We start from the raw sequence: 19,224 nt of genomic DNA, 5'->3' as shown, positions 1-19,224 counted from the left end.
TTTGGTTGTATTTGTACTCCTTTTGTGAAGACTGGTGATCAACTGGCGGATATCTTCACCAAGGCTCTTACCTCTATTCAGTTTGGTACTCTTCTACGCAAGCCAGGAATGCATGACATTTATTCTCCAACTTGAGGGAGAGTGTTAGAGTTGTTAGAAGTGATGTGATAAGGGTAGTTTGGGAACTAGCCTTTTGTCTAGTTGCCCCATTTTGTATTTTCTATGTTTTACCTTTTTATATTTTACATCCCTAGGGAGGTGTATGTAATATTCTCTTTTTCTATTAATGAAGTAATATAGGTGTGGAGAGATCTCTCTCACACACAAGAGATTCACAACCGAAATATCTCTCTCCATTCTCTTCTTCCTCTCTTCCTCATCTCTTTCTCCTTTAACTTCTCCTCCTCCTCTTACTTACATCTCTAACCTAAAACACAACTCCTCCCACGAAATTTAATATTTATAATAAAAGGCCAATGGCCAAAATCCTAGCCTAAGCAAAACACTCCCTCACTAAATCATAGAGGGGTGGGGACCTAATAAAACAACTTAAAACTTAAAATAAAAAGACCTAATTGTCCCAAACTAAGCCCTAATTTCAGGGCTGCTTCTTCTTCCTTCGGGTGTGGGTACTTGGTGCTGCATCACCAAGGAAGTGCTCCTACATCACCACAACATTGAGAGAAAGGAAAAACATCCAAGAAAGCTTTGCATTGTCTAAGAACAATGCGTTGCAAAATAGAAGAAGCGCAGCAACGAGATACGGTTCCCAAAACAACAACCAAGTAAGCGACTTTCTCCATAATGATATCACAGAGGGCATATTGATTGTGGATTTTCATATTGCATACTTCAGAAGGCAAAACTTTTGACTAAGTAAATAGTAGTCTGCCGAGGGGAATGGCTCCCTTCACCAAATGAAACTAGGGATTAAAATAATTACAACCCTAGCTCAAAAGTTGGAGTAGGATAAGTGGAGAAAAACAATAATAGCTTTCTCATCAATGCTTAATCTATACTCAAAACCCTTTTTCTGGAATTTGCATTCCTCATCAAGTGAAGGAGCCCTAACCAAAGCAATGAATATAACTCATTCAACACCTACAGAATGCATCCCAGCTGTTGTAATTTGGGTATACTTGTAAGTATATTCTGCCATAAGGGTATGCTTGTAATTTTGTTCTTTTCTCCTTTATTATATGTTGAGCTGTGTTACCCGATTCTATAAGGGTATTTTTGGTATTTTTCTGTTGTTATTTCTCTATAGCTTATATTGTAGGCTATATGGGGCTATTTCTGTAATTTTGTTATTTCCTACAAGTTATAAATATGAAGGCTGAATAATCACATCGATTATTTTAGCCATTCTCTCTCAATTCTTGTTTTGTTAACATGGTATCAGAGCAGGCAGGGGTCACGGTATCGAGTCCCCCTGGGAGCGGGCAGGTGTTAAATTATTTATCCACCTGTGTCCCCCTGTGGATAGTCCGCCGTGTTATGAGTCCATTAGAGTTAAGGTTAATTTCAGTTTTAGAGTTTAATTAGGAGTCTTTAATTGTATTTCTTTAAATATCAGTGTATCAAACAATAATCAGATTTGATGAATTGAATTTTGATTTGTTTGTTACCAGGTTGGAATAACAAGGTCATGTGACCATATCCCTCTCTTTCTCTCCCCCTCCCCTGGTCTTCTCTTATTATCATCTTCTTCTTCCCTTTTATTTCCTATTACTTACCTTCATTACAGATACCCTATTCTGTCTAAAGTGTTTTGTAACCCAGGTGTTGACATCGATCTCTACTGTTTCTCTTCAGAACGGTTTGAAGTTGTAAAGAAACATCCCTGTGATAGAAACGATTCACTCCTCACAGCCTCGAGTCGATCTTTGCTCTATGTTGGAAGTTCTAACAAGAAAATCAAATCTGGTTCTCAGATTTCTGCCCAACTTGTTTCAGCCCTACTATATCAGCATATTGCCTGAAATCTGAGTCTGCGCTTGGATGATCTTCAAGGTCAGTGAGTTACGAAGCTTTGCCTAAAATTTCAGATTGATAAAGTTTCTAACCAAAGGAGTTCTATCCTTGAAAGACCTGCAGGTTTTCCACCTTATTTCAGAGTCGGGAGGTAGGAGACGACTTCTCCAACTCCCCTTCTTTCTCGTGCTTTTCTTTAAACCAATTTTCTCTTTAGTTTCCAATTATACCCCTAGACTTTAGGTTAATTCATCCTCTACCCATATTTTACCTTTGATTCCCAGATTACCCTTCTAATTACAAATCCACTCACCCACATTTGGTTCCCTTTCTATTGTTAGTTGAGTTTCATTAAATTACGTTACTGCCATCTTATAAACTCCTGTTTATTTACAATTCTGCCATCTTCTTTTAGACATTGAGTTATTTACTATTTTGCCATAAATTTTGGATTTGAATGCTTCTTTGCTTGGGTGGGCCCACAAGCAACCCGATAAAGGGTTATGCCAATCCGGGTCTGCAATAGGTGTATACAGTGAAACAGAGAATTGACGGAACAGTTGATCGATATTTGCAAAGGGGTTCACCCAAACTTATGGGATTGACTAACATGAGACGTTTGCACCGGTTGCAAAGCTGAACACCATTCAAATCATCCTTTCTTGTATTGTTAACTCCGGCTGGGAGCTACAGCAACTTGATGTTAAAAATGCCTTTCTTCATGGTGAACTTGAAGAAGAGGTATATATGGAAGTTCCCCAGGGATTCACAAGTAATTAAACCCAAGGGAAAGTTTGTAAAGTGAAGTGTGCATTATATGGGCTGAAGCAGTCATCTAGAGCATGGTTCGGTCGTTTTCATAAGACTATAATCACAGCCGGGTACACTAAAAGTAATGTTGATCATACCTTATTCATTAAGTGACCTGGTGATCACATTACGGTTCATCACTGGAAGCGACTCAGCTGAAATTACCAAGTTGAAAGCCTATTTGGCGCAGAAGTTTGGGATTAAAGACTTGGGGCAACTACAGTACTTCCTTGTCATTGAAGTTGCTCGATCTTCTATTGGTATCTTTCTCTCCTAAAGGAAATATACCTTGGACCTCTTATCTGAGACTGGAATGCTTGGTTGTCGTCATAGTTGTCAAGGAGTCACCTAGGCGACGCCTAGGCAGCTTGGTCGACTTGATCGCCTAGGCGGGCGCCTTGAATGTCTTAGTCGTCTAATTGGTGTCGGCTTGATTTTGGACCCTTTTCAACGCCTTGGGTCGCCTAGACGCCGTGACAACTATGGTTGTCGACCTGTTTATAATCCTCTTGAATCAAACACATCTGAAGAGTAAGGATGGTGAGCCAGTTGACAAAGAAGGATACCAACGGCTAGTTGGGAGATTGATATATCTCTCTCATTAGTCTCACACTTGACCAGACATCACTCATGTTGTAAGTTTGGTGAGTCGATATATGCATGATCCATATTCAACTCACTTGAATTTTGTGTATCGTATTCTACGGTACTTGAAGTCTGCTCCAAAAAAAGGGTCTTTTTTTCTCCTCATAATCACATGCGAATAGAAGCCTTCACAGATGCTGATTGGGCAGGTTCTCCAAATGATCTAAGGTCCACATCTGGCTGTTGTTCCTTTGTAGGGGGTAACCTTGTGACTTGGTGTAGTGAGAAGCAAGTTGTGGTTAATCGGTCTAGTGCAGAGGCCGAGTTCCGTGCTATGGCACATGGAATATGTGAGTTGTCGTGGCTTAAGGATCTTCTTCTGGACCTTGGTATTAGTTCCTGTTGGCAGAATCGTGGATTAGAAAGAGAGAAAAAGAGAAAATAATGTGTTGTATTCATTGATAGGTTAGCCCCAGGGGAAATTACAAAGAGACTAAACTAAGCGATGTGGGACTAAAACCCACATAGCCCACTTACACTTAATAACATAAGAAGAATAAAACTACCCCAAAAAGACCAGAATACCCCCACGGTATTCTGGATTACATATTCCAATACTCTCCCTTAAGCTGGATTATACAAATAAGCAACGAAAGAAGATTCAGCTTGAACTAAAGAAAAAATAACTCCTAATAATGCTTACACTCCCCCTCAAGTTGGTGCATACAAGGTACTAATGCCCAACTTGAACAAAAAAGGGAAAAAACTAAGTTGTAGCAGAATCCAACTTGATAGATGAATGCAGCTCCCAAATAAACCTTCAAGAACTTGAAAAAAAATAGGTCTTCAAAACCTGCCCCTTGAACAAAAAAAGGGAAAAAACTAAGTTGTAGCAGAATCCAGCTTGACAGATGAATGCAACTCCCAAATAAACCTTCAAGAACTTGAAAAAAATAGGTCTTCAAAACCTGGGCAGACTTGAGTAGCAAACTTTCACCAATCTTTAACAACTGTCCAGTGATGAATCTTTGACTGATAATCTTGAAGATAAGCAACTAGGGCAGCAAGCAGATGAATCAAGCAGTCGAAAAGATCAAACAGCGGAAAAAATCAACCCAACAGTAGAACCTCATATAGGCAGGCAATAACCAAACATCTTCAATACTTTAATACTTCAATCTCCCCCTTACGGCAAGCTCAACCCAATAACAAAGTAGATACCCATTGGCAATGGTGAAAACTCTGATCTTCTATGTTTTGCACCAAGTGTTCCTGCAAGTTCTGCTTCTACAATGTCTGCAGGTGTACTGTACATAATCCCCCCCCTCACATGTAGTACACGTGGACATAACAGAGATGATGTAAGAAATAGGGCAAAAACATAATATTCCAGAATTTTCCAAGAGGTGCTAAGGCTAATGGAAAAAGAAGAAATGGCAAATTAGAAAATACCATTAACTTCCAAAGGGGTTATGGGTATATGCCAAAGGTATGTTTTGGGAGGTGGTGAAGTGAAAAGAGTAATGGGATAATGAACCATGGACAAAAACAATGCAACACAATAATCTTCAACCTTTTTCAATCGATCAAACTAATTTCAAAACACCAATCTCCAATGATCAGATCTGAATTATAAAAAAACAGGTCTGATTTTTAGAAGGAGAAGGCACCATTCTTCAAAAACTTGATCGATCTTCACACAAGGAAGAACCAGTGTGCAAAATTCCAAACTATAAACTCCCACAAGCTAAATAGAATTGATGAAGATATCTAGACAGCAATGGATGTAAGAAGCTTAAACAAAAAACTTGGATCAGATCTGAATTAGTGAATAAGGCTAGGATCAAGCTCTCAAAGTAAGCCGGATATGAACCAAAAAAACTTCACATAACTGAATAGGTTCGTAGTTGCAACCAACAACCTTGGAACACACTGTTGTAATCCCAACTAAGCTGATCTCCAAGGTAGTAGATTCGAGTCTTCAATAATGAAAGAAATTTGATCTCCAATAGTAGGATACTCAGTTTCAATAATATGGCAGCAGTAGTCCACATAAAGGTAGCAGTAACATGTCAACCAGTCATGCTTACAGAAGCCAATCAATAGAACCAGCAAGGTAGGTAGTAAAGCTCAATAGAACCAGCAAATATAAGATAATTACTTAGTAGATCCAATAGGTAGTTGAAGCAGCCAGCCACATAAGAACAAGGAAAATAGGTTGATAATTGGAAAAATCGAGCCATAAGAATGAACCTGAATTTTTTCCAAAAATAACTGATGAATGATGCTGAACCTCTGATATGTATAAGATTCTCCTCAAAATATGAGCGTGATAGGAAAACCCTAACCCTAAAATCGATTGTTGTCAGGGTTTTAGAAAACCCTGAAATTGAGATCGATTTAGGGAAAAGGGGATGTAATTGCTGATGTAGACATGTACTAGATGCTGACCAAGGCTGCTAGAATGGAACCTCCAAGGTGAACAATCAATCTCCAGTAAGAGTGAGACCTAATCTTCAAAGGGGAGAAACTCCAAAAACTCGCAGAAGTAAAGCAGGGCAGCATTACAGCACTACACCAGCATAAAGGACCTTCTTCAAGCCTTGAACTGATGAAGGAGAGTTCTCTTTTAATGTTAGAACCACCTCCGAAGCACTCGAACAGCAGCAAACATCCCTAGCCCAAATCGATTTTTATCAGGGTTTTGGAAAACCCTGAAAAGAAGAGATCGATTGGGGTAGGGGTCTTCAAAAAACTTGGATAGGTGCAATATTGAGGTCGATTGGTCCTTGAAGTGGGAGTAATCAGCCCTCCAAAAATTAGCAAAAACTGAAACCTGAAAGTCAGGGTTTTTGGCAGGTAACCAAATTAGCAGGTTAAGGAATTTTTGCTGTAGAAACAAATCCAGCCATCAGAAAGGGTCCAAACTTAGGTCGAGTAGGGCTTGTAGTAATAGGGAATCACCCCCAAAAGATCAGCTGCATCTGAAAAAGGAAACACCAAAATCGATTGGAGTCATGGTTTTGAAAAACCCTGACAAGTTGAGATCGATTAGGGTATGGTGGCTGGAATTAATTAAAGCTTGGAGAAAAAGGAAATAGGGAATGAGGATAATGGAATAGGGTAGAAAGGGGCTGGAGAAGGGTACAAAGGGAGCTCCAATGGTGGAAGGTCAGCCTTCAATAGTAATAGGAAGTTGATCTCCAAAAAATTCTGGAAAACCCCAAATCGCAAAGATGATTCCAGCAGTATTTTACTATAAAAAAGTAGATAGAATGGAGGAGGGCAGCAACTAAATCATTGGTCAGGGATTTTACCTCATTAGTGCTGCCCCCTTACAAGGAGGAGAAGAAGAAAACCAGAGAAAGAGAAGCCGAGAGAGAGAGAGAGAAGAAGGAGAGGTCGATTGGAGAGAATGAGAGAAAATAATGTGTTGTATTCATTGATAGGTTAGCCCCTCTATTTATAATAGAGGGGAAATTACAAAGAGACTAAACTAGGCGATGTGGGACTAAAACCCACATAGCCCACTTACACTTAATAACATAAGAAGAATAAAACTACCCCAAAAAAACCAGAATACCCCCACGGTATTCTGGATTACATATTCCAACACTCTCCCTCAAGCTGGATTATACAAATAAGCAACGAAAGAAGATCCAGCTTGAACTAAAGAAAAAATAACTCCTAATAATGCTAACAGTTCCAATTCCCCCATGACGCTATATTGTGATAGCAAATCTACTATTAGTATTGCCCACAATCCAGTTCAGCATGACAGGACACAGCATGTGGAGATAGACCGTCATTTCATCAAGGAGTAGCTCGATCAAGGAGATGTATGTATCCGCATTTGTTCAATCTGGTGATCAATTAGCTGATGTCTTCACTAAAGGGCTTAGCAGTAAGGTTTTTCCTTCTATTTTGTGCAAGTTGGGCATGTGTGATATATATGCACCAAATAGAGGGGGAGTGTTGTAATTTGGGTGTTTTAGGTATACTTGTAAGTATACTCTGCCCTAAAGGTATACTTGTAATTTTGTTCTTTTCTCCTTTATTATAAATAGAATATGGCTGTCATCCCAAAGGACACAAGTCATTATTCTCTCCAACCAATTTCACCACCAGCTGATGGACACACACACACACACAAAAAGGGGCCCATGGCCCCCATCAACAAAAATCAGGATGACAATTACTGTGTAATATCACTTTAAACGTAAAGTGGAGGAGTAGGTCACCCGCCTTTTTGTTCTTTAATAGAGAGCACCAAGAAGTAAAGCAATGCATCTACAGCTGGATTCATGATAACTTATTTTAGGAGGGAAAAAAAGGGTAAGAAATAAAGCAATACATGTAGCGCTAGATTCATGATAACTTCTGAATATAGGTGCTGAAAACTAATAAAACAAATACGATGTGACAATGGAAGTACTTACAGATTGTTGCTCTTCCTGACAAGTCAATAGCCTGCTTGGACGATAGGTATTGTTTTGACGCTTGGCCCACAGCCAAAAGCGCTGGCACTGCACTGGAATGCCAAACTCTTTAGCAACCCCTTCCTGTAAACCACTTCAATAGTTAGATAAACAGAACCCAAAGGAAAAATAAGAACATGATTATTGCAAGTTCTCTGCATGCATGAAACAGACCTCAGTACCACACATCACAAAGGCTCTCTATGGTTTGATTTCTATTTCAATTTCAGATCGGTTTATTAAAATAAGTCAACAAATAGGTTTTAGGTCAAGAAATTGAAATTGTGTGGTTGCATCCATGGTTTTAGTGCATGGTATTGGAACGGGTATCGGCAACACGCAAAACCGATACGATACCGATATGGTATCAGCCTGGATCGGCTGTATCGGACAAAATTACCTCTGAATTTCCTTAAAAAATGAGTTTTCGGACCATTTTACCCATTGTCCGTACCGTGCTACCAATACGTTATCGGCACGGTATCGGTATCGGTATCGGTGACTAGCAAAACCGGTACGTATCGCTCGATACGGACAATACGATACTGATACTTAGAACCATGGTTGCATCAATTGAAAAAAATTCAAGAATAAGAATTGAACCAAGGATAGCCTTGTTAAATTGAACATTTTTTTATAAACCAAGTCAACAAAAAAAGCAAAGAGGATCGACATAACAAGATAAATAAAAATGAAACCACTAATTCACCAACAGCAACAAAATAAATGATTCATATGAAGAGTGGACCCCTTTGCTAAAGGGTACAAGTAATACCAATTGCAAAGTTTGGCAGCGAAATTGACCTCCATGAAAACCAGTTCTCCACCCTCATAAGCTAGGAACTCTAAAAGATAAACCTTGGGTAAAAATTCAACCCTCAAGGATTTTGGGTAAAAATAAATTTCACCTCGGGAATTCTCTCTCTGTCACTTCAAAAATGTAATCCACGTTGAGAAATTTAAGGAATATGTTAATCCTTCAATCTAAAACTAAACTGCCATTACAGAAGCATTCAACACTATTAGCTCAATCGACAAAAATTTATGGCCAAATGTTCTCTGTGCTGGGGGAGCAGGATGTGCCCAGAAACATGGGGCTGGGCGAAATGATCGCCCTGCCCCCCTAAATGGCCGAAATGACTGCCCCATGTGTCTGGGTGCAGCCTGCGCTCCCAGGCAAAGAACAATCACCCAAAAATTATATATCAGCTATAGGGAGGGAAAGTTCCTAACTACACCTTTGGAGGGGGACGTTATTTTCAATAAAAGATTGGCAGGATGATAATCAGAGATGCCAAATGGCATCTTAGACAACACCAGAGAAAGGGTAGGATTAGTGCCGACACCCCTGAAACATATTAAATTCCAGTAAGTATATTGCCATCGAATAATACTACTTCATTCTTTCCAGGCCTAGAAAATTACCACGAGGACAATAAAGAAGATCACCATATAAAATTATTTTATAAGCAATTTACTCTGTAAAAATCAAAAGCAAAAGTCCCTCTACATCAGCAACATTTTGGAAGGGCCTTCCTAAATGTTCCCCCATTTTGTGCCACCTGGAAAAATAGTGTGGCAATTCCCGACCTAAGATAGAAAGCACTTGTATGATAAGCCACGTGTAAAATTTCAGGATATAACGTAATCAAACTCCCTCCTGAATAATTCCGTGTTTGTACATGCACGTCTACCGTACTCCAATCACTAATATTAACTCTTGCATAGTACTAGATTTTTCAAAGCTCTATTTTGACACTTGGCAAGCTCCAATTGGGTTGAAACATGACATGTGAGATGGGTCCCCAGGGGGTCTACCTCCCCACAATATTTGAACCCTTCTAATCTGGCCAGTGGCCACGTGGCAGATTTCTAGGGCCATTTTGGTGAGGCTTCCAAACTGAACTGTCTAGGACACTTTTACCCTATTACTATTCATAAATCCTACCCACAAAGTTGGAGTTTTTTGGAATAAATACCACATTTGATGGAAATACGTTACTCCTTATAGAGAATGTCATCGAAGCAGGATCTTTCAGGAACTCAAGGGGAGCACAAAAACTAAATAAGATTATTCTTTATAACAATAGTTCTACTTATTTTACAATGAAAGCACTAAGCATGATGGTGAATACAGTGGTAGGAAAATGGGCCAATTCTTTAAAGGCTTCTCAGTTTCTAAATGTGAAAAAAATTGCAAATGACTTTTTATTTAGCAAATATAAAGCACTTCAAGTTACACATTAACTTATTTAAAAGTTAGGTGATTCCCATTGGGAGATGCTGTAACAACAAGAGAAAATGCCGCTAACCTGAATCATAAGGTGAACATCCACCCCAAGAAATATTTGGGACAGGAAGGCAGAAGCACAAGCACAAAGCCATCTGAGAACAGGTGGTGGAAAGGTAAGAGCATCTCTCTCCCTCTCTCCTCAAGTGATTCTTTCTGTTGCCATCTCCCCACTGGTCAATGGTTTTAGCTGCTGTAATGGTCATATTGAACCTTGATTACTTTTATGGCCTTTTGGTAAGGCATTCTTAATCAAGTTTAGTGTTCATACTTTGGATAGGTGCATTTTCCAATTTGATAATGACATTGAGGGAGAGATGGTAAAATAGATGACTGTAAGAGCTGAAAGAAGGCTTTAATTTTTATTTTTATTTTTATTTTTTTTTGGAGGGGAAGGGGGGGACGAGAAGTCATCTCATTAACTCCTGGAGTTGTTTTCCCTCTACATATTTTTGTCCCTATGCTACTAATGCCAAGGGTAATTCAGAGAGCTTGAAAAAAAAGTTCAGCTTCACCCTTAAACAGGAACGTGGGACCACTTTATCATATAGATTCCAGCAGTAAGCAAAAAAAAAAAAAGAGAGAGCAAGATTTCTTGTGGAATGGAGAGGAGCATGTCTGAAGAATAGCATTTGATATATTGAGCTGGTTATTTATTGGGGGCCAATGTAAGATTTGGACCTTTTGGCATCATACATGGTGCGAGGGGAAGCCCCTCATAAATCAGGATATACTGAGTTATTCTCACCCAATTAGTTGGGACAGGGACTAGTTGTTTAGTTGTATTACCATTGGTTATTCTAAATTTCCCATTACAAGGAGACATGGAAGTATGTGTGGAGGAAGGAGGTAGTGTGTGGGATCCAAAAATGCATTAAAATCCTAATAATTGGGAATTGAAGCCCATGACAACCCTATCATCTAAGTTGAAGGAGATGGTTTTTAGGATACCAGGCAGTTTAAGTTGCCTCTTATTGGCTATAGTACTGCCACCACAATTACTTTGTTCACCGGAAAAGATATAGACGGTGGATCACTTGATTGGTAGGAATGAGATCTACAGAATATACACCTAATGGGTGATTATTTGGAGTAACATGTAATTCATTTATTCACCTAGGGCAATTTGCCCATGGTATTCGGGGAAGATAGTGCAGCGCTTCAATGAGTCTATACAGCTTCCAGAAACTGATGTGCAGCAACTGTAGACATCAGAAATAGTCAACATTGAAGGAACTCTCAAAGAGGTTTTGAATGTGATGAATTGTTTTAGGAATGAAAGGTGTGTTAGAGTGTTTGCAGACAAGGCTCAAATTCTGGAGCTGATGCACAAGTGAGTGATGTAGACAGGTTCATGTGCCAGAAACATAGCCGCAGCAACGTAAGGAGCCATGTCCATAACACTAATCATGTCCTGCCTTCGAGCAGTTTCTCATCCACATCTGAAAAATCTAGTTTCTATTTTGGTGACTGATTAGTTTCTGGTAGAAGTTCGCCCTATACTGTCAGCCGCAGTGGTCTGGTCAGAGTTTGTAACCAGTGATTATATATACCAATTTGTTTTGTGTTGGGGAATTAATAGAGTACATACTCTGTTAACTATTTACATTTACTGTTAGGGTGAGTTATCTCTGTTATTGGTGCTTTGCTGTAATCTGTTACTGTTGACATATAGTGATCCTATTGTGAGACTAGTGTTTAGTTGGCTATTGTAAACTGGTCTTACATTACTGAGACATGTTGATGTAAATATTTTCACAATTTGCAGACTTCAACAGTCTAAAAATGTGGAGGGATTGGGCTTCCTTCCTCAGAAATTTGGCAACCATAGTTGTTATGTGATTGTACATCCCCCATGTACATCCCTTTGATACAGCTATGAGAGAAATACAAAGACCAGAAAAGGGATGGGGGAGAAGCATTGGGGGTAGAAAATGGAAGCAAGGCCTATCAAACAAGAATCTAGCCCACATGACAAGCTTTGAGAGGATGGGATGAAAAATGGTTAAAGGACAGCAAGGTTTGAATTGTAGACTGGATAGGTCATTTTGACTCCTGTCAAAATCAATAGTGATACATATATAAATATATGGGATCAAACATTCTCCCCATCTCAAGGAGGGCCAACACTTCTCTATCCTAGTCAATTAGGCACACTAAGCCTTCGATGTCGATCACTTAGGACAGAGGGTCATAGAGTAGGTGTAGTAGGAAACGGGGTAGGGGGTACAGAATTACGAAAAGGAGTTCAGAGAGAGCAAGGCTGCCATTTCATTTATCGAATCCCAACATCATTTTTCCTTCCACAAACCACGAACCTAATCTCTTCTTTTTGCCTTTTTAACCCTTGTAAGTAACACGTTAGGAAAAGTACTTAGAAAAGCTAATTTTGGGGTCCGATCAATCTAACACCAGGATACAAACAGAACCTCAACACTACAACCCAAACCACAGATCACTGGTATTAAATCATAAAATATAATAGCAAATACTATATATGGCTTAAGCATGCATGAAAGAATGGATTTCTAAAACATAGTCGTCAAGGCGACAGCCTTGACGTCCAGGCAACCTTTGCTGGAAGGGCGCCATGGTCGCCTAGGCAATGCCCTGTCGACTTGATTTTTTCCTTCCTCCAACGTCTACGTTCGCCTAGACACACTGACAACTATGTTTTAAAAAGAACAAATTCCCCACCATAGCCAATAATTCCAACATAAGCCACAATTTCTGAATAGACCAACACTACCATACTAAGAATGGAAGAACCACCAAAAAATGTCAAAATCCCATCAATGAAGGAAATATAAAGAAACTATGCTTTATTTAATGTGTACAATATTGCATTTTGCAATACAAGATAACAGATTTGCTCATCCACATCCTCTTCCCCACGAGGAAAGAAAAACTACAGATATTAAATTGGCACTTTGCCACTTTTTCCATTAACTCTCTCAAATAATATGCCAACTGAGCACGTCAAGAACCACTCTCTGTGGTAATAGAAAATAAACACCCCCCCCCAAAAAAAAAAGAAAATTATTTCAACAAGAACCAGTAAATTAACTCAACTCAACAAAGCCTTGTCCCTAGAGGCTAAACTTAATGAGATGCAATGCAAACACTTACTGTATACCTTGAAAAGGATAAAAGGAATTTGTTTTTGAATACGGAAGCTCTTGACTTTATCATGATCCACAAGATCAAAAGAAATATCCCTCCCATTCTGCCCAATGAGATCTTCATTTTGTGCAACCTAATGGTACGAAACAACTACTTAGTAAGAAAAGCAAGTGGTTCACCAATTCTACTTTTGGGTAGACAATCAATGATTCAAAAAGCCATTGCTGCATATATATTTACCTTTATGATTGTATAAAGATGATCCTCTGCCTCTGCCTTTTCCCTTTTCTTGTGCTCCTTTTTTTCCTGTACTTTCTTCCAATCTAAGTATCCTTCCCTAAGGTGATCAGCTATGTCCTTCTCATCCATGTCACAAATTATTTTCTCCTTGTCACTTTCACGTATATAGACAAGCATGTAGGAAATGGTGTTTTTCATCCCATCAAAAGGAGTGTTGCTGAAGCAAGGATTTGTCTATGGCAATTGTTTGGAGGAAAGATGAAAAGTATAAGCACATGTTAAAATTAAATGCCAGCTGAAGGATCCTTGGAGAAAATGCACTTATAAGCATATAGGTTGCAAGAATATCACCTTTTCCTCACCACCAAACTGCTCTTCAAAGGCCGTCTTCCTATCTTCTTTTGTTACCCGCTCATCATAAAACTTGAACCTGAATATAACAACTTAAATGTTACTATTGAGAATTAATGATTGATATACTCGCAACAATGTTGGACCATAATAAAATAGCTCGACAGGAACCTTGAACAGTTCATTTCATAAACCATAATACAGAATCATGAGGCAGTCGTGCATCATGATCTCACAAAAACATGAATCAGACTGCACAAGCCAATGCTTCACCCACACACAACAGCTGAGCAGTGAACGGTGAAAAGTAAATACCAAGAAAAACCACCAATAAGACACTGTAACTTGTTGGGCAACTGGGACAAATTTGGAGGTGTGTCGTCATTGTTGGCAACATCTTGGGTATTGTGACAGTGTTCCCAAGTGTCTCGGAAGGACAGACAGTGGCCTGACAATGCATGTCTGCGTGGAAATGCATAAATGAGGTGGCTTGTGATGGAACAAGTGATGGGGTGGTATGTGATGACACAATTAAAAAAGATGGTATGCAAGTGTGTAAAGTTAATAATTCTCTTGATCATCGATCGTCTTAGGCAGCAGCCAAGCCACATAGGCTGCAAATCCTATTTAGGAGCTCAAGCCCACAAGGCAGCTTTGCGGGAGCATGCGCGCAAGGTTTAAAGTATCGATATCGAGAATCGTATCGGTCGGGTGATTTTAAGAGACGTATCGTATCGTTTCATATCGTATTGGAGATACGTATCGACCACATCAGATACACATAGAGATGGTCAAGCTACACATGGAAATTCACTTTTGGAACAAAAAACAATATAAATAAGCAATATACAACAGATGTCATGCATAAACACTAAAATGGATAATAATGTATAACTAAACAAGTGCATTAAATTGAAATTGTTTTAAAAGATGAGGTTTCTTAGATGTTGTAATCGTCTATAGCCATGAAGAATATTGGATGATGCAAAGGATGATGTTGCAGCACTACTTGATTCAGTTTTGAGTCCAAAAGTGTGAAAAACCAAGATTAAATGCAAGATTTTAGTCTCTTGCTTGAGAGTTTTCCTTCATTTTTCCGTTCGAATAGGAGTTGTATAGAGTCTATGAGTGAAAATGGTTTTTTTATGGAATGTATTGGAAAGTATCGGTACGTATCGGTATGTATCGATACGTATCAGTATGTATCGAGTTGTATCGGCCGATACGTATTGATACATATCGATATGTATTAAACCACCCATAGAATCCTTTACTGGACGTATCGATATGTATCGGTCCGTATAGGTCGTATTGTATCGGTCTGTATCGGCCGATACAATACGATACCAATCGAGACGTACTAGTTTCTAAAACAATATATATGTATCGTATCGGTATCGATCGATACCGATACGTATCGGTCCGTATCGTATCGATCGATACTTTAGACCATGCATGCGCGTGAGGTGCATCATGCACTTGGTGCACTTCTTTTCAAAAATTACTCTTAAAGTGTTGAAGAGGCGTTTATGTGATCGACGCTTTAGGTAAGTATGTGAGGCAAAATGTTTGCTCTCGGGTGGTTTTTGCAACCCCAATCGATGCAATTTGAATTTACACCTCCAGAATCTTGACAACCATTAGATCTGAATATATGAACTATCGGCTCATATCAAGGCAATACATCCAACCGGCTTACATTCTTGCGTGCAACGCCCTATTGATCAGAAGTATAGCCAGTGGTAGTCTGCAAGCACAGAATCATCTTCTAATGGCTAATGCACACATGCTTAATTGGTACATTTATGATTCCTTTTAAAGGAATCTGGATCGTTGCTCATGGTTCTAATCTCTCAGTGGTCCTTAGTTAAGGTGTACTAACAATATTTGGTACACCACAAGATCTAATGGCCTCCATCTGACGCGGGTTTTGGAGCCTTGATCCAACGGCCACAGTTGCAGCAAAATCGGGTGTCATGTCTCCTATTGTCACAAGCTCTAATTAAGAGGTCCAAATTGCCCCTGGAAAGATACCATTTCATAGGTTCAACTTCAAATGGCCATATCTCCCTCATTTTAAGTCAAAATTACCCTTGTTCTTTCCTATATGGCTCCATTTGTTTCGACGTTAAAAAGCCGGTAAAACAAATTTTACGGTAAAATCAAAATTTCCATTGTTTGTTTTGTAAATTGGAAAATTTTCATAGATGTAAAATTGTACACCCTACCCTTCTCCGGAAAAAGCAATGGTAAATTTTACCTCAAACTTTTCAGTAAAATTTTCCTTGTGTAAAGGGCGTCAGAGGTCAGGAATGTTGGGACTCGTGGACGTCGTCTCCATAGTTACCTATCCAACTCTCACGCTCTCATCTGAGCTCACTCGACGAAGCTGTGGGCGTCTGCAACAGGAGTCGAGTTCTACTAAAAATTGTTCGTTTCCTTCAGGTAAGAGTTTGGTTTCATTCATCTTTTCTCTCATGTTTGTCTCTGATTTGTCCTTTTCTTCCTCTCTTTAAGGTTTTTTGAACTGTTGTCGGAGCATTCGTGAAGACGTGGTTTTTTTTAGTCATTCTGAAGCCGACAACAAATTTAGCTTCTGTGTTTCAATTTCGTTCCTAGAAATAGGCCTTTCCTATTATTGAACCTTTTTCTTCGGTCATCTCTAATGGCGAGTTCACAGAGGGTCGACATTAGGTCTTTCTCTCTGAGAATTTTATTGTTCTTTTCACAGAGAAGGTCTTAGCACGATACCAGTGTCCAATTCAAATGAAGTCCAAATGAATATCGTTCCAATGCACACGGACTTAGAAGAAGAGATCTATGGTCTCCATAGAAAGGTTAAACTTTTGAAAAATGTATGTTTTTCCCCTTTCCCTGAAATTTTTGTTGTTGTTGTTGTTGTCGTTGATTTGTCTGTTATTTTTTCAATTAAATCAAGTGAATGTTGCAAACCTTATGTTCAAAGAATTTATGCCCCTGGCATGATCTTGTTTGGTTCAAGGGCCACATCCCTAGACAATCCTTCAACGTCTGGAGATCCCTCAACCATTGCTTCCCCACCCAATCCTTTCTCCTTCACCATCACATCCCTGTCTCCCCCTCCTGTATTTGCTGGAACGGAACTGAGGACATCGACCACCTTTTCTTTTCTTGCCCCCTAGCCTCCTCTATTTGGAAAAAGAGACACTCCTTCAACGTCTAGAGATCCCTCAACCGTTGCTTCCCCACCCAATCCTTTCTCCTTCACCGTCACATCCCTATCTCCCCCTACTGTATTCTTTGTTCGAACGGAACTAAGGACATCGACCACCTTTTCTTTTCTTGCCCCCTAGCCTCCTCTATTTGGAAAAAGCTTTACAATCCATTTGGCCCCACTGTAGGCGCCCCCTTCCCTTTGCTCGAGAGTGGCTTTGGCAGTTTGGCTTGATAAGTCCTTTTCTGGTAGCTCTATTTGCGATACTATTGGCAAGCTTGTGTTCGGGGCTGTTATATCCCATATCTGGATGGAGCGGAAAGATATGGGGCGGAACCTTCGTAGATGGACCTCCAATTCCCGGTCCCTTGACCTGATTTGGAAATCCGTCTTCTTCGATGCCAGCTCTAGGCTTCACTTACTCACCCATGGCTCTCTTATTGACTCCCCAAGGAACAGGCACATTGTTGTCAACTGGGGCTTAGATTCTTCTATCTTTCGCCTCCCCCTCGCTAAGCCCTCCTAGCCTTGGGCTTGTATAGTTCTCCCACCCCCCTTTCTTTCTCCTACCTTCGGAGGTTTTGGTAATGAATTATTTATTCACCAAAAAAACAAAAGAATTTATGCAATCTCTAGAATGAAATTGTCTTTTCGTTACACGAACTTATTGATCTCTGATGAAACTTTTCTTTAGATGAGATCTTTAAAGTGAAAATACTGCCCAAAACTAATCCCTAGTCAAATACTGGTTATCAGATGATTCTGATGAGTTCGAGGGTGCATCTCACCGTATTGTTCAATGTGGTGATTTATTCTATTCACTCTCAATCGAGACTGCTGCAAATGTAGGGTTAACTGTCAAGATGTTTATCCCTAAGCCAAGCACTTTTTGGACTCAATTTGTTTAAATTCCTAGCTTGAGGTAGCTACATCTGGACAATGCAACAGGGAGAAGCAGGCAGGATTCACATTTGTTATTCTGATATTTTCCCTCTGTATACACTAACTTGCAGTCTTTAATGCGGTCCATTTAGTCTTTGATCAATCCCTTTTCTAGTTCACATCGAAAATGCCAGATCGCTAATGGTGTGGGTTTTAAATGGGAAAAACTAGATGTATGATGACCTAAGACACAAATGGAATGTGAGGATGGGCAAAATCAAGGTCAGGGCTAGATTGAATTGGGACATCAGTAAGAAATTGCAGGTTAGATTTGTAAAAGAAAATTATAAGAAGGAATCAAATGTATCAATTGGAAATTAACGAACGAAAGATATGAGAATAACAGAAACTTTGAAGCAGGAAAGAAAATTGTGTTGAAATGTGATCAATCTACTAGAATAGATTCTTGATCCGTCTTGAATTCTCAAAGTTCTAATTGATTAACCCATTTTTACACATCTAGCCATGTTTCAGTAGCAAAAACTATTGCCATGTTCTTATAAGAATGTAAGATAAACATGTTTTTATGAATCATTTTGTCCCCCAAACACCTTCTTGAACTCCAAATTTGACAAGAAATTCTCACACGAGGAGCACCCCATCGATAGGACTTTATTTGTGAGTGGCATTGAACCAAGTGCAAGATTTCAATGCCATGTACTTGACTATCTAATTATTTGGTGATGAAAATGTTACCCTTAATTTCCACCTTGACCAAATTAACTTGTAAAACTAATCAATTAGAAAACCCAGAATAAATAAATAACTGAAAATAAAACTCTTGCAAGGTGCTATTCCAGGTAAACCAGGAAAATTGTCATATCATTTGGCTTGAGATATTGCAAAATGAAATGTGTTAGTTGGATGTTTGTGAAGGAGGAAAAACTTTATATGAAACTTCAGGGAGAGTGCTGGTAAGTAAACTCCTTCAGGTAAGCTTGACAATTTCTTCTCCCAAGGTGTTTGATGGGGGCTTAGGAGTTATTAGTAGGGATGTCAAGTCAATCAGTCCAGTTGGTTTCTGAAAGACTGACCTAGGCCCTTGCCACATACTGGGGTAAAGCAAAACCGACTGGGAAGCAAAGGCTGAATTTAAACTGTTTAGGGGCTATACAGAAAGTGAACAACGTCAGTGACAGATGACCAGCATCATATTCCCTCAGTCAAAAAGAAAAAAGCCCATGTCCTGTATCAAGCTATACAGAAAGTGAACAACGTCAGTGACAGATGACCTTCTG

The 19,224-nt window shown here is 39.4% G+C and overlaps 1 pseudogene; it reads right to left on the bottom strand.

Moving 5' to 3' along the window:
* LOC122651210 overlaps positions 1–19,224 on the bottom strand; it is a 57,653-nt pseudogene that overhangs the window by 19,063 nt on the left and 19,366 nt on the right.

The sequence above is a fragment of the Telopea speciosissima genome, chromosome 1 (assembly GCF_018873765.1).
Source record: "Telopea speciosissima isolate NSW1024214 ecotype Mountain lineage chromosome 1, Tspe_v1, whole genome shotgun sequence".
Taxonomy (NCBI): Eukaryota; Viridiplantae; Streptophyta; class Magnoliopsida; order Proteales; family Proteaceae; genus Telopea; species Telopea speciosissima.
Note: the sequence above shows the minus strand (reverse complement) of the source record. Positions and strands in the feature narration are given on the sequence as shown.